Genomic DNA, 10,811 nt, shown 5'->3' with positions numbered 1-10,811 from the left:
TATGCCATCATGGTCAGTGCAGCCAGGAGCAGGCAGGGTTGGTGGGTGGGCACGGCTGCTGAATAGCATGGGACCCCCAGCAGCCACTCATAGCCTTTCTCCTGGGGTGGGATGGTGGGCGGCCCTGCCCTGCCCTGGGGGCTGTGCCCTGTGTAGGGGGATAAGTGGCCTGATCTACCCCATTGGGATGTTATTCTTCCCGTCTGGCTGGCAGGCCCCTGAGCCCCATGCTGCAGGTTATGTGAGGGAGTGCCCAATAGCAGGGCCCCTCCTCAAGCCGTGACCTGCCGTCCCTTATATCTCCTGTGTCTGCAGTGGGTAAATGGCATCGACGCGCTAGAGCATGAGGGGTCTACCTCCCCTTCAACGCCGACATCAGCAGCCTGTTTCAGGTGGGCCCTCTGCCCTCCCGCCGCCGCATCACTATCGCCATCAACCACATGCTCATCCCCTCCACCTTGCCAGCAGGGACCATCTGCTACGTGACCAACACCTCCACGTGGGTACCATCCTGTCTCCACCACACGCACCCACCTTCCTGCACCACCCCGAGGTCTTCCTGCTAGGGACAGGGTGGCTTTCTCAGAGTGGAGGCCCTAGATCTGGGGAGGCTGGGAGGCATGTGGGCTGAAGTCAAAGGACCCAGGGCAAGGGCCCAGTGAACCACAGTCCTCCCACCCTAGGTATCCCAAGGATTACTTTGTCCGGAACGCAGACTTTGACTTCTTCAACTACGTGGGACTGCAGCGGTCTGTGCTTCTGTACACGACACCCACCACCTACATCGATGACATCACCGTCACCACCGGTGTGGAGCATGACAGTGGTGAGGGCTTCTGGTAGGACCCTCCCTCCACGGGGCCCAGGGTGGCTCTGTTTGTTCCCTGTTTGGAAAGTTCTCCCAGGAAAAAGGTGCTGCCAGCATCTGTAAACCCTTACAGGTTCCCATCCACCTGCAGAGCTAAAATCCAGGCTTTCTGAGTGGACACTGGCTCCTGAAATCACCTGTGTGGTTGATCTCACTTGGAGAAGAGGAGTCTAGCCTAATGTCACACAGCTCAGGGTGGCAGTCTGTCCCTTCCCCATGGTGCTGCTCTCACTCCCCCTCCCCATGCTACACATCATGCTCAAGGAACAAGCAGCTTTGCTGGGCCAGACGTGGTTCACGTCTGTCATCCCAGCTCTTTACAAGGAGGCCCTGGTGGGAGGACGACTTGAGGCCAGGAGTTCAAAACCAGCCTGGGCAACATAGCAAGACCATCACCACAAAAAATTAAAAAATTAGCCAGGCATGGTGATGCGTGCCAGTAGTCCCAGCTGCTGAGGCAGGAGAATCACTTGAGCCTGGGAGGTCAAAGGTGCAGTGAGCTATGACGGCGCCACTGCACTCCAGTCTGGGCAACAGTGGGAGACCCTGTGTTTTTTGTTTTTTTTTTTTTTTGAGACGGAGTTTCGTTCTGTTGACCAGGCTGGAGCGCAGTGGTACAATCTCAGCTCACTGCAACCTCCACAGGCTGGATTCAAAAGATTCTCCTGCCTCAGCCTCCTGAGTAGCTGGGATTAGAGGCACCTGCCACCACCCCTGGTTAATTTTTTTATTTTTTTTTTAGTAGAGATGGGGTTTCACCATATTAGCCTGGCTGGACTTGAACTCCTGACCTGAGGTGATGCACCTGCCTCAGCCTCCCAGAGTGTAAGGAGTTTTAAAGTTTTTTTTTCTTTTTTAAATTTATATCTTTTTCTTTTTCTGAGATGAGGCCTTGCACTGTCACCCAGGCTGGAGTGCAGTGGTGAGATTATTGACAGCTGTTTTGGGGGCCGCAGTTCCAAGTTTAAAAGAGTTTAGGCTTGATATGGTGGTTAATGCCTGTCATCCCAGCACTTTGGTAGGCCAAGGTGGACAGATCGTTTGAGCTCAAAAGTTCGAGATCCGCCTGGGCAACATAGTGAGACCCTGTCTCAAAAAAAATAAAATAAATAAATAAGAATTTAAACAAGAATCACACAGCAAAGGCGATGCAGCATAGAGCAATATATTGCAAAGGAAAAGTATTTTGGAAGTTAAGTGCAGAATAGCCCAGGCGCAGTGACTCATGCCTGTAATCCCAGCATGTTTGGAGGCCTAGGTGGGTGGATCACTTGAGCCCTGGAGTTCAAACCAGCCTGGCCAATATTAGCTGGGCATGGTGGCGTGTGCCTGTAATACCAGATACTCAGGAGATTGAGATGGCAGAATTGCTTGAACCCAGGAGGTGGAGGTTGCAGTGAGCTGAGAATGCAACACTGCACCCCAGCCTGGGTGACAGAGTGCATAATACACTGTTCACCCTGAGACAGAGAATTCAGGGCAGGCTGCTCGTAAGGATGAGACAGCACTAATTATTATGGGGAAAACTCCCTTTCTGGGAGTCTTCCATGATGAATTCCTAAGGAGCTGGGAAGAGGTGTTACTCTAAGCATGTTCTGGGTCATTCTCTTGGTGCACATGCACAGTAGCTGTACTTGCTTGTTCACACGTCACATGTCTCAGTGCCGTGGTTGGCACATCCAAAGAACGCGGTCACTTCCTTGACTACCTGCCTCAAGATTGTAGCTCACTGCAGCCCCGAACACCTGGGCTCAAGTGATCCAGTGTTGGCATTACTGGTGTGACCACTGCGCCTGGCCAAAAAAGTCTTTTTTAAAATTAAAAGCACCAGACGCGGTGGCTCATTCCTGTAATCCCAGCACTTTTGGAGGCTGAGGCGGGTGGATCACCTGAGATCAGGTTTTGGAGACCAGCCTGGCCAACGTGGCAAAATCCCGTCTCTACTAAAAATACAAAAATTTGCTGGGCATGATGGTGCACGCCTATAATCCCAGGTACTCAGGAGGCTGAGGCAGGAGAATCACCTGAACCCTGGAGGTGAAGGTTGCAGTGAGCCGAGATCACGCCACTGCACTCTAGCCTGGTTGAGAGAGCAAGACTTTGTCTCAAAAAAAAAAAAATTAAAAAATTAAAAAAAAACAACAGAAATAAATGGCTGCCTGGGAGTGGTGGCTGTGAGGCATTTCTGTTTGTATGGCCCAGGTCATATCCCTCCCTCAGCCCTGGTTTCTCTTGCCTCCTGCAGGGCTGGTGAATGACCAGATCTCCGTCAAGTAACCTGTCTGTACTTATTGGAGGTAATGGTGGTTTGGGACTTGCTTAAGGGAGGTTTTTTGCCCCCATCTGGTGGCCCTGGCTTCAGCAGGAGCCCAGGAGAGGTGAACGGCAGGTGTGGTCCTCTGAGCTTTCTGATGTTTGGGAGGCCCGGTTTTTTTTTGTTTTTTTTTGAGATGGTCTCACTCTGTCACCCTGGCTGGAGTGGAATGTCCTGAATACAGCTTATTGCAGCCTTGAGCTCCCAGGTTGCGGCAACCTGGGATCAGGTTGCCGAGATCACGCCACTGCACTACAACCCGAGATCACGCCACTGCACTACAGCCTGGGCAACAAGAGTGAAATTCCGTCTCCAACAACAACAAAAAAGACATTAGAGATAGGATGTTGCTGTGTTGCCCAGGCTGGTCTCGAACTCCTGGACTCAATTGATCTTCCTGCCTTGGCCTCCCAAAGTGCTGGAATTACAAGCATTAGCCACTGTGCTAGCCATTTTTTTTTTTTTTTAGACAGGGTCTTGTTCTGTTGCCCAGGCTGGAGTGCAGTGGTGCCATCATAGCTCACTGCAAACTTGAACTACTGGGCTGAAACGATTCCCCTGCCTCAGCCTCCTGAGTAGCTGGGACTACAGGCATGCACCCCCATGTGCAGCCTATTTTTAAAATTTTTTGTAGAGATGGAGTCTTGCTATGCTGGTTTTGAACTCCTGTCCTGAAGTGATTCTCCTGCCTTGGGCTCCCAAAATACTGGGAATACAGGCATGAGTCCCACGATGCATGGCTGAAAAGATTCCTATCTGGTGTCCAAGTATCCAGTATCCTCATAGCTGTCCCCTCTGTGGGGAGGTTTACCTCGCCTACCACAGGTTGAGGGAGCCTTTCCCATGCTCTGCCCCTGTTGCAGCCCAAACCTGGCTCTCCCAGTGTTCTCACCAGGCACTGCTGTTATTTCTTTGGCTCTCTCTTTGATTGGACTGTGGGCTCAGGAGAGAGAAGGAGTCCTATTAATTGTTGCTTCCTAGGTACCCTGCAATATCTGACACAGCATACGCTAAATAATACCTATTGAGGGCATGGGTGAGATCTTAGAGCCACGTTTAATCACTCACTTTGTTCTCTTTTTTTTTTTTTCTTTTGAGATGCAGTCTCGCTCTGTCACCCAGGCTGTAGTCCAGTGGCGTGATCTCAGGGCTCCTCACCAAGGCCGAGATAGATCAGATACTCCATGGCCTAGACAAGGTACTTGCCGTGGCCCAAGCCCCACCCGAGGCCCCCTCTGTGTGGCCACAGGCTCCCACCAAATCCCTGAGCAGATAGTGCAGTGTTGCCAGTCTGTGGTTTCATGTTGAACTAAGTATGTTCTTACGTGCTGTTTAACTGTGTGCCTTGATGACCGCCTCTCTCCCTCCTTTCGTGACCCCTGTGGCCCACATGGCTCATGGGTAAAGATGTGCTGGGCCCGAGATGCCCCCCTTCCAGGGTGTGCTTCCAGGACTCAGCTCCTGGACAGGGACAGGCAGTCATCAGGGATAGGGTGGGACCAGGGCAGGGGCTCTCGTGGCTGCTGATGCCTGCTCACCTGACCCCTGGCATTGCTGCTACCTGCTATAGGTGGCTGAGGAGTGGGCCAAGGGCACCTTCAAACTCAACTCTGATGATGAGGGCATCCACACAGCCATGAGCGCCGCCCGAAGGTACAACCCCTGGAGCCCCACCACTTTCCTGGCCTCCCCTCTCCACCTTGCCCCGGGACCACTTTGAGCATTAGCACCATCATTCTGTTTACTTCGCCATTGTCAGACAGCAGGTGAGACCTCAGGACGTGGGCCAGGCACGCTGGCTTATGCCTGTAATCCTAGCACTTTGGGAGGCTGAGGTGGGAGGATTGCTTGAACCCAGGAGATGGAGATTACATTGAGCAGAGATCGCGCCATTGCACTCCAGCCTGTGTAACAGAGCAAGACTTCATCTAAAAAAAATAAAAGAAAGCAGTGTTTCTCAAAGCTAGTCCCCCAACTAGCGGCACCAGCATCACCTCAGAATTCCTGAGAAATGTGATGTGAGGCCCCACTTTAGATGGCTGAATCAGAGATTCTGGGGGTGGTCCCCAGTAATCTGTTATTTATTTTATTTTATTTTATTTTATCTTTGAGATGGAGTTTTCGCTCTTGTTGCCCAGGCTGGAGTGCAGTGATGCGATCTCAGCTCACCGCAAACTCCACCTCCCGGGTTCAAGCGATTCTCTTGTCTCAGCCTCCCGAGTAGCTGGAATTACAAGCATGCGCCACCACGCCCGGCTAATTTTGCATTTTTAGTAGAGACGGGGTTTCACCATGTTGGTCAGGCTGGTCTCGAACTCCCGACCTCAGGTGATCCGCTAGCCTTAGCCTCCTGAAGTGCTGGGATTACAGATGTGAGCCACCATGGCTGTCCAGCAATTTGTATTTTTAATAAATTCTCCAGTGGCTAGGCCTAGTGGCTCATGTCTGTAGTTCACAGTGCCTTGAGAGGCTGAGGCAGGAGGATCACTTGAGCCTAGGAGTTCAAAACCAGCCTGAGCAACACAGGGAGACCCTGTCTCTAAAATTAAAAAAACTAAATTAGCAGTCATGATGGTGTGTACCTGTGGTCCCAGCCACTCAGGAGACTGATGTGGGAGAATCCCTTGAGTCCAGGAGCTCAAGGCTGCAGAGAACCATGATTGCACCATTGCACTGCAACCTGGGTGATAGAGCAAGACATTGTCTCAAAAAAGCCCAAATCAACAACAACAAATTAGCAGGGCACAGTGGTGTGCACGCCTTTAGTCCCAGCTATTCGGGAGGCGAAGGCTGAAAGATCCCTTGAGTCCAGGCTGCAGTGGGCTATGATGGCCACTGCACTCCAGCCTGGGCAACAGAGCAAGACCCTGTCTCCTAACAAAACTAATCTACTGGACCATGTGATGCATGCTAAACATAAGGACTCTTTGAAAACGTAAAGGCCAGTAAAACCTACAGGCCAGTAAGCGTTAATAGCGCACTTAAATATGATCAATAATTACGAGAAGATGGTTCAAGCTGAGAGTGAGAGCCGAATGGGTAAGAGAGGATCTGCCCAAGGCAGGGACATCCTGGCAGAGGGACAGGTCCTGGGCCTGACAGTGTCAGACCCCAGGGTGCCCAGGGCTCACCACTCGTCCACCTACGCCCCTAGGTTCACTGAGAGAATATGGGACAGGCCCTCACCCCAACATGCTGGCCACTGACCTCGCCTACTACCCAGTCCTCAAAGGGGCGAGTGTGTAGCAGCCAGGGGGAGGGTGAGGAGATGGGGTGCCCCTCAGAGGGCAGGGGAGCTCAGTAAGGGGTACAGGCGGACCGGCCTGGTGGCTCACACACTTGTAATCCCAGCACTTTGGGAGGCCTAGGTGGGAGGGTCACTTGAGGCCAGAAGTTCGAGACCAGCCTGGTCAACGTGGTGAAATCCTGTCTCTACTAAAAATACAACAGTTAGCCAGGCGTGGTGGCACAGTACTATGATCCCAGCTACTCAGGAGGCTGAGGCAGGAGAATCGCTTGAACCTGGGAGGTAGGTGGAGGTTGCAGTGAGGTGAGATCGTGCCACTGCACTCCAGCCTGGGGGACAGAGCAAGACTTTTTAAAAAAAGAAAAAAAAGAAAAAAAAAGGGGAAGGGGCACAGGCAGTGGAGGCAGATCAGGGCATGGAGGAAGCTGCCTCAGCGCCACCTCCTAGGAGGTGAGCCTAGGTGCCTGGAGGTCGGGGTAGCCCAATGCCCTGGCCCACCTCTTCCTCTTTCCCCAGCCCCTGTTCTCAGGCAATGCGAGCCACATGTGGGACTACGGGCACAGTGTGGAGCAGTACGGTGCCCTGGGTGGCACTGCATGCTCCAGCTTCAACGGGCAGATCCGCCAGGTATGGGCGCTGTTGCAGGCACAGCAGGCTTAGGTCCTCCCATGCCTGCCCCCAAATAAAGTGGGTGCAAGAGGAGGCTGTTAACGTATTTCCTGCCCCAGCCTGGCTCCCTCCTTGCTGCGCTTTCCAGGGCTGGCCAGTGGGGATGGTCAGGGACTGGAGAGGCAGGGCGGGGTGACCTGTAATCCTAGCACTTTGGAAGGGCAAGGTGCGAGGATGCTTGAGGCCAGGAATTTGAGACCAGCCTGGGCAACACAGGGAGACCCCTGTGTTATTACCTCTACCCAATAATAAAACAATGAGCCCAGCATGGTGGCGGATGCCTGTAAATCCCAGTTACTTATAAGGCTGAGGCGAGAGGATCACTTGCACCCAGGAGTAGAGGCTGCAGTGAGCTATGATCACGCCACTGCATTCCAGCCTGGACAACAGAGTGAGACCCTGTTTCTAAAAAAAAAAAAAAAAAAAAAACTTAAAAAAAAGCAGAGAAAACTGGGCAAGGGGCAGTGAGGGTCATGGATGGGAAGGGAAGAGGGGGCTCCCATCACAGCCTCTGCCCTGTCCAGGCCCCATCCCTTTCAAACAGGGTATCACAGTGACCTATGCCAGGAGTGGTGGCTCACACCTGTAATCCTAGCACTTTGGGAGACCTGGGCAACCTAGCAAGACCCCAGCTAACACATTAAAAAAAAAAATAGCCAAGTGGGCATGGTGGCTCACACCTGCAATCCCAGCACTGTAGGAGGCTGAGGCTTTTGGATCATTTGAGGCCAGGAGTTCGAGACCAGCCTGGCCAACATGGTGAAACCACGTCTCTACTGAAAATACAAAAATTGGGTGTGCTGGCAGGAGCCTGTAATCCTAGCAACTGGGGAGGCTGAGGTAGAATTGCTTGAACCCAGGAGGTGAAGGTGGCAGTGAGCTGAGATCCCGCTATTGCACTCCAGCCTGGGTGAAAAGAACAAGCCCCTATCTTAAAATGAAGAAAAAAAGGAGGAAGAGGAAGAAGAAACAGCCAGACTTGGTGGCTCACTCCTGTAAACAAAGAGGAAAAGAAGGAGGAGGAGAAGGGAGGAGGAGGAGGAAAATGTCAGGCGCGGAGGCTCAGCCTGTAAAGGTGGAGGAAGAGGAAACAGCCAGGCGTGATGGCTCATGTCTGTAGAGGAGGAGGAAGAGGAGGAGGAGGAGGAGGAGGAGGAAACAACCAGGCATGGTGGCTCATGTCTATAGGGGAGGAGGAAGAGGAGGAAACAGCTGGGCGCAGCGGGCTCAGCCTGCACAGGAAGAGGAGGAGGAGGAAAAAACAGCCAGTTGTGGTAGCTCAGGACTGTAAAGGAGGAGGGGAAGTAGGAGGAAACAGCCAGGTGTGGTGACTCATGCCTGTAAAAGAAGAGGAGGTACAGGAGGAAACAGGCATGGTGGCTCATGCCTGTGAAGGAGGTGGTGGAGGAGAAGGAGCAAATAGCCGGGTGCAGTGGCTCACACCTGTAAAGGAGGATGAAGGAACAACCAGGCTCAGTGGCTCACACCTGTAAAGGAGGAGGAGGATGAAGAGGAGGAAGAAACAGCAAGGCGCAGTGGCTCACGCCTGCAGAGGTGGAGGAGGATGAAAAATCAGCGAATTGTGGTGGCTCACGACTAAAGGAGGAGGGGAAGGAAGAGCAAACAGCAAGGCAAGTTGGCTAAGGCCTGTAAAGGAGGAGGAGGAGGAGGAAACAGGCGTGGCGTCTCACGCATGTAAAAGATGATGAGGAGGAGGAAACAGGCGCAGCGGCTCACGCGTGTAAAAGGAGGAGGAGGAGGAAACAGCCAGGCATGGTGGCTCGTGCCTTTAAAAGAGGAAAAGGAGGAGGAAATAGCCAGGTGTGGTGGCTCACGCCTCTAGAGGAGGAGGAAGAAACAGCGATGTGTTGTGGCTCACACCTGTAAGAGGAGGAGGAGGAGGAAACAGCCAGGCGAGGTGGCTGATGCCTATGAAAGAGGAGGAGGAAACAGCCAGGCATGGTGGTTCATGCCTATAAAAGAGGAGGAGGAGGAAACCGCCAGGCGAGGTGGCTGATGCCTATGAAGGAGGAGGAGGAAACAGCCAGGCATGGTGGTTCATGCCTATAAAAGAGGAGGAGGAGGAAATAGCCAGGCATGGTGACTCACGCCTGTGAAAGAGGAGGAGGAGGAAACAGCCAGGCATGGTGACTCACGCCTCTACAGGAGGAGGAGGTGGAGGAGGAGCAGGAAGAGTAAATGGCCAGGCAAGGTGGCTCATGCTTATGGAGGAGGAGGAAACAGCCAGGTGTGGTGGCTCACGCCTGTAGAGGAAGAGGAGGAGGAAACTGCCAGGTGCCATGGCTCATGCCTGTTAAAGGAGGAGGAGGAGGAGGAAGAAACAGCGATGTGTTGTGGCTCACACCTGTAAGAGGAGGAGGAGGAGGAAACAGCCAGGCGTGGTGGCTCACGCCTGTAAAGGAGGAGGAGGAAAGAGCCACGCGTGGTGTCTCAGACTCCTAAAAGAGGAGGAGGAAATAGCCATGCATGGTGGCTCAGGCCTATGAAGGAGGAGGAAGAGTTGGAGGAAACAGCCAGGCGTGGTGTCTCACTCCCCTAAAAGAGGAAGAGGAGGAGGAGGAAACAGCCAGGTGTGTTGTCTCACGCCCCTAAAAGAGGAGAGGAGGAGGAGGAAACAGCCAGGTGTGGTGTCTCATGCCTGTGGAGGAGGAGGAGGAGGAAACATGGTGGCTGATGCCTGTAAAAGAGAAGGAGGAGGAGGAAACAGCCAGGGGTGGTGGCTCACGCCTCTAAAAGAGGAGGAGGACAGCCAGGCACAGAGGCTCACGCCTGTAGAGGAGGAGGTGGAGGAGGAGGAAACAGGCACGGTGGCTCACGCCTGTAAAAGAGGAGGAAGAGGAAACAGCCAAGTGTGGTGGCTCACGCCTGTAAAAGAGGAGGAGGAGGAGGAAACAGCCAGGCGAGATGGTTCACGCCTATGAAAGAGAAGGAGGAGGAGGGAGGAGGAGGAGGAAACAGCCAGGCGTGGTGGCTCATGCCTGTCAAAGAGGAGGAGGAGGAGGAGGAGGTGGAGGAAATAGCCAGACTTGGTGGCTCAGGCCTGTAAAGGAGGAGGAGGAGGAAACAGCCAGGTGAAGTGGCTCATGCCAGAAGACGGAGGAGGGGGAGGAGGAGGAGACAGGCACGGTGGCTCACGCCTGTATAAGAGGAGGAGGAGGAGGTGGAGGAGGAGCAGGAGGAGGAAACAGCCAGGCGAGGTGGCTCATACTTATGGAGGAGGAGGAAACAGCCAGGTGTGGTGGCTCACGCCTGTAAAGGAAGAGGAGGAGGAAACTGCCAGGTGCCGTGGCTCATGCCTGTTAAAGGAGAAGGAGGAGGAAACAGCCAGGCTTGGTGGCTCACACCTGCAAAGGAGGAGGAAAAAACAGTCGTGGTGCCTCACATCTGTAAAGGAGGAAGAGAGGAAGGAAAAGGAAACAGCCAGGTGGGATGGCTCACACCTGTAAAGGAGGAGAAGGAGGAGGAGGAAACAGCGGCCCACATGTGTAAGAGGAGGAGGAGAAAACAGGCGTGGTGGCTCACACCTGTAAAAGTGGAGGAGGAGGAGGAGGAAAAAACAGCCAGTTGTGGCTGATGACTAAAGGAGAGGAAGGAGGAGGAAACATCCCGGCAAGGTGGCTCAGGTCTGTAGAGGAGGAGGAGGAAGAAACAGTCAGGCGTGGTGGCTCACATCTGTAAAGGAGAATGAGGAG

At 53.3% G+C, this 10,811-nt stretch overlaps 1 protein-coding gene across 3 annotated transcripts in view; it reads left to right on the top strand.

The window, feature by feature from the left end:
- The first annotated feature begins 689 nt into the window (after positions 1-689).
- LOC129040255 (beta-glucuronidase-like) overlaps positions 690-10,811 on the top strand; it is a 31,115-nt gene continuing 20,993 nt past the window's right edge. For 2 of the 3 annotated variants that reach the window (XM_063668341.1, XM_063668340.1), the window contains exons 1-2: positions 690-826; positions 3,114-3,165. The gene's annotated coding sequence lies outside the window, so the exon portion shown is untranslated. Of the gene's footprint in view, positions 827-3,113; positions 3,166-4,280; positions 4,381-4,752; positions 7,057-10,811 lie in introns of all 3 variants that reach the window. The other variant, XM_063668339.1, reaches the window with a different exon arrangement.

This window comes from Pongo pygmaeus, chromosome 6 (genome assembly GCF_028885625.2).
Source record: "Pongo pygmaeus isolate AG05252 chromosome 6, NHGRI_mPonPyg2-v2.0_pri, whole genome shotgun sequence".
Classification (NCBI taxonomy): domain Eukaryota; kingdom Metazoa; phylum Chordata; class Mammalia; order Primates; family Hominidae; genus Pongo; species Pongo pygmaeus.
Note: the sequence above shows the minus strand (reverse complement) of the source record. Positions and strands in the feature narration are given on the sequence as shown.